The sequence below is a fragment of the Maylandia zebra genome, unplaced genomic scaffold (assembly GCF_041146795.1).
Source record: "Maylandia zebra isolate NMK-2024a unplaced genomic scaffold, Mzebra_GT3a scaffold34, whole genome shotgun sequence".
Lineage (NCBI taxonomy): Eukaryota > Metazoa > Chordata > Actinopteri > Cichliformes > Cichlidae > Maylandia > Maylandia zebra.
In genome coordinates this window covers 561,233-566,232 of record NW_027490064.1, presented here as the reverse complement: position 1 = coordinate 566,232, position 5,000 = coordinate 561,233, and positions in this window count along the sequence as shown.

The window sequence follows — 5,000 nt, the reverse complement described above, 5'->3', positions numbered from 1 at the left end:
CCTCACGGTTGAAAAAGATGTGCTCCTGGCGCACTGGCCCTGCTGAAAATCTCTCTCCATTTGGCCGAGGCAGAGAGTCGGCCTCCTCTCTCCCTTACGGTCGAAAAAGATGTGCTGCTGTCGAACTGGCCATTACATCCTCACCTGATCTAGTCCCCCATTAGATCCGCCCCCCCACCGCAGTTACCCCGTACCACATATCTAGCACGGACCTTGACCTCCAGCAGGCCCCGGGGACCCACATTACCCCCCCCCCCCCCCCCCCCCCTTCCCCCTGCAGTTACCCTGTACCACATGTCTAGCATGGACCTTGACTTCCAGCAGGCCCCGTGGACCCACATTACCCCCCCCTGCAGTTACCCTGTGCCACATATCTAGCATGGACCTGGACCTCCAGCAGGCCCTGGGGACCCACATACTCCCCTGCTCTACTCCCCCACTAGCTTTCCTTTCTTGCAGTTACGCTCCAGCGCATATCCAGCATGGACCTTGACCTCCAGCAGGCCCCGTGAACCCACATTACCCCCCCCCCTCCTGCAGTTAACCCTGTACCACATATCTAGCACGGACCTTGACCTCCAGCAGGCCCCGTGGACCCACATTACCCCCCCCCCCCCCCCCTGCAGTTACCCTGTGCCACATGTCTAGCATGGACCTTGACTTCCAGCAGGCCCCGGGGACCCACATTACCCCCCCCCCCCCCCTCCTGCAGTTAACCCTGTACCACATATCTAGCACGGACCTTGACCTCCAGCAGGCCCCGTGGACCCACATTACCCCCCCCCCCTGCAGTTACCCTGTGCCACATGTCTAGCATGGACCTGGACCTCCAGCAGGCCCCGGGGACCCACACTTAAGCCCCCTCCCACTAACAAAGCAGAACACCACTGGCAAAATCCTCGTGCCCCTGGTACTCCAGAAAGCACATTGAAATGTGCCCCTGGTACACTGCGCAGAAGAACTGCCGCACACACACACACACACACACGCACGCACGCACGCACGCACGCACGCACGCACGCACTGCTTGTGCCTATGGTACGACAACTTTTCTCGTGCCTATGGTACGACAATTTTTCTCGTGCCTATGGTACAACAACTTTTTGCCGTGCCCCTGGTACACCGCTCACTAGCACTTTGCCACACAAACTCTCCTCGTGCCTATGGTACGACAACTTTTCTCGTGCCTATGGTACAACAACTTTCCTCCGTGCCCCTGGTACGACAGCTTTTCTCGTGCCTATGGTACAACAACTTTTCGCCGTGCCCCTGGTACACCGCTCAGTAGCACTTTGCCACACAAACTCTCCTCGTGCCTATGGTACGACAACTTTTCTCGTGCCTATGGTACAACAACTTTCCTCCGTGCCCCTGGTACGACAGCTTTTCTTGTGCCTATGGTACAACAACTTTTCTCGTGCCTATGGTACAACAACTTTTCGCCGTGCCCCTGGTACACCGCTCAGTAGCACTTTGCCACACACACACTCTCCTCGTGCCTATGGTACGACAACTTTTCTCGTGCCTATGGTACAACAACTTTCCTCCGTGCCCCTGGTACGACAGCTTTTCTTGTGCCTATGGTACAACAACTTTTCTCGTGCCTATGGTACAACAACTTTTCGCCGTGCCCCTGGTACACCGCTCAGTAGCACTTTGCCACACACACACTCTCCTCGTGCCTATGGTACGACAACTTTTCTCGTGCCTATGGTACAACAACTTTCCTCCGTGCCCCTGGTACGACAGCTTTTCTCGTGCCTATGGTACAACAACTTTTCTCGTGCCTATGGTACAACAACTTTTCGCCGTGCCCCTGGTACACCGCTCAGTAGCACTTTGCCGCACACGCACACTCCTCGTACCTATGGTACGACAACTTTTCTCGTGCCTATGGTACGACAACTTTTCTCGTGCCTATGGTACAACAACTTTTCGCCGTGCCCCTGGTACACCGCTCAGTAGCACTTTGCCACACAAACTCTCCTCGTGCCTATGGTACGACAACTTTTCTCGTGCCTATGGTACAACAACTTTCCTCCGTGCCCCTGGTATGACAGCTTTTCTCGTGCCTATGGTACAACAACTTTTCTCGTGCCTATGGTACAACAACTTTTCGCCCTGCCCCTGGTACACCGCTCAGTAGCACTTTGCCACACACACACACACCACTCGTGCCTATGGTACGACAACTTTTCTCGTGCCTATGGTACGACAACTTTTCTCGTGCCTATGGTACAACAACCTTTCCCCGTGCCCCTGGGACACTGCGCAGAAAGTCTTTGCCACACACACACACCACTCGTGCCTATGGTACGACAAAAGGCCCCGGGGACCTACATCGCACCTTGCTCTTGCCTCCCTTACAGCTGAAAAAGGTCCATGCCTGTGCCCTGGCCCTGCTGAAATTCCCTCTCCATTTAGCCGAGGCAGTGAGTCGGCCTCCTGTCTCCCTTTACGGTCGAAAAAGATGTGCTCCTGGGCGCGCTGGCCCTGCTGCTACTCACATCGGGCATGGACCTGGACCTCCAGCAGGCCCCGGGGACCTACATCACACCTTGCTCTTGCCTCCCTTACAGCTGAAAAAGGTCCATGCTTGTGCCCTGGCCCTTCTGAAATTCCCTCTCCATTTAGCCGAGGCAGTGAGTCGGCCTCCTGTCTCCCTTTACGGTCGAAAAAGATGTGCTCCTGGGCGCGCTGGCCCTGCTGCTACTCACATCGGGCATGGACCTGGACCTCCAGCAGGCCCCGGGGACCTACATCACACCTTGCTCTTGCCTCCCTTACAGCTGAAAAAGGTCCATGCTTGTGCCCTGGCCCTTCTGAAATTCCCTCTCCATTTAGCCGAGGCAGAGAGTCGGCCTCCTGTCTCCCTTTACGGTCGAAAAAGATGTGCTCCTGGGCGCGCTGGCCCTGCTGCTACTCACATCGGGCATGGACCTGGACCTCCAGCAGGCCCCGGGGACCTACATCACACCTTGCTCTTGCCTCCCTTACAGCTGAAAAAGGTCCATGCTTGTGCCCTGGCCCTTCTGAAATTCCCTCTCCATTTAGCCGAGGCAGAGAGTCGGCCTCCTGTCTCCTTTACGGTCGAAAAAGATGTGCTCCTGGGCGCGCTGGCCCTGCTGCTACTCACATCGGGCATGGACCTGGACCTCCAGCAGGCCCCGGGGACCTACATCACACCTTGCTCTTGCCTCCCTTACAGCTGAAAAGGTCCATGCTTTTGCCCTGGCCCTTCTGAAATTCCCTCTCCATTTAGCCGAGGCAGTGAGTCGGCCTCCTGTCTCCTTCACGGTCGAAAAAGATGTGCTCCTGGGCGCGCTGGCCCTGCTGCTACTCACATCGGGCATGGACCTGGACCTCCAGCAGGCCCCGGGGACCAACATACTCCTCTGCTCTACTCCCCCACTAGCTTTCCTTCTCCCGCAGTTACCCTCCACCACAAATCCAGCATGGCCCTTGCCCTCCAGCAGGCCCCGAGGACCCACATACTCCTCCGCTCTAATCCCCCATGAGCTTTCCTTCTCCTGCAGTTACCCTCCACCGCATATCCAGCATGGCCCTTGACCTCCAGCATGCCCCGGGGACGCACATCCTCCCCTGCTCTAGTCCCCCACTAGCTTACCTTTCTTGTAGTTACGCTCCAGCGCATATCCAGCATGGACCTTGACCTCCAGCAGGCCCCGGGGACGCACATCCTCCCTTGCTCTAATCCCCCACTAGCTTTCCTTCTCCTGCAGTTACCCTCCACTGCATATCCAGCATGGACCTTGACCTCCAGCATGCCCCGTGGACCCACACTTAAGCCCCCTCCCACTGACAAAGCAAAACACCACTGGCAAAATCCTCGTGCCCCTGGTACTCCAGAATGTAAATTCAAACATGCCCCTGGTACACTGCGCAGAAACACTTTGCCACACACACGCACACACTGCTTGTGCCTATGGTACGACAACTTTTCTCCGTGCCCCTGGTACACTGCGCAGAAACACTTTGCCACACACACACTTCTCGTGCCTATGGTACGACAACTTTTCTCCGTGCCCCTGGTACACCGCTCAGAAACACTAAGCCACACACACACACACACACACACACTCCTCGTGCCTATGGTACGACACATTTTCTTCGTGCCCCTGGTACACCGCTCAGAAACACTTTGCCACACACACACTCCTCGTGCCTATGGTACGACAACTTTTCTCGTGCCTATGGTACGACGACTTTTCTCCGTGCCCCTGGTACACTGCGCAGAAAAACCTTGCCACACACAGACACACACACTGCTCGTGCCTATGGTACGACACATTTTCTTCGTGCCCCTGGTACACCGCTCAGAAACACTTTGCCACACACACACACACTCCTCGTGCCTATGGTAGGACAACTTTTCTCCGTGCCCCTGGTACACGGCCCACACTCGGCCACGCTTGCTTGTCCACACACTCCCCGCGCACTGCCCCTGGTACTCCAGCAGAGTAGACGCCCGCGGCCCGAGATGCAGCGGGCGCGAGTTGTGGCTGTGGCGGGCCCACGTGCCGATGGTACTCCACGCCAGAGCGGGGAGAGATGGAGCGGCTGGGGCCCGACGCCCCGGGGCCAGCAGTCGACCGGCTGGTCGACAAAAGCTTGGATCGAGGGCTGACTTTCAATAGATCGCAGCGATTAGCTGCTCTGCTACGCACAAGACCCTGACCCAGAATCAGGTCGTTTACAAGTTATTTAGCACCAGGTTCTCCACAAACATGAGTGCGCGATTGGAGAGGGGCGACCGTCGTCGGGCCGTCCCCCAGCCCAGTCACGAATGGCTCTCCTTCACCGGCGGGCCGGCTATCCGAGACCAACCGAAGATCCACAGCGCTACGGTATCACTGCGTCTAGGCAGGATTCTGACTTAGAGGCGTTCAGTCATAATCCCGCAGATGGTAGCTTCGCACCATTGGCTCCTCAGCCAAGCACATACACCAAATGTCTGAACCTGCGGTTCCTCTCGTACT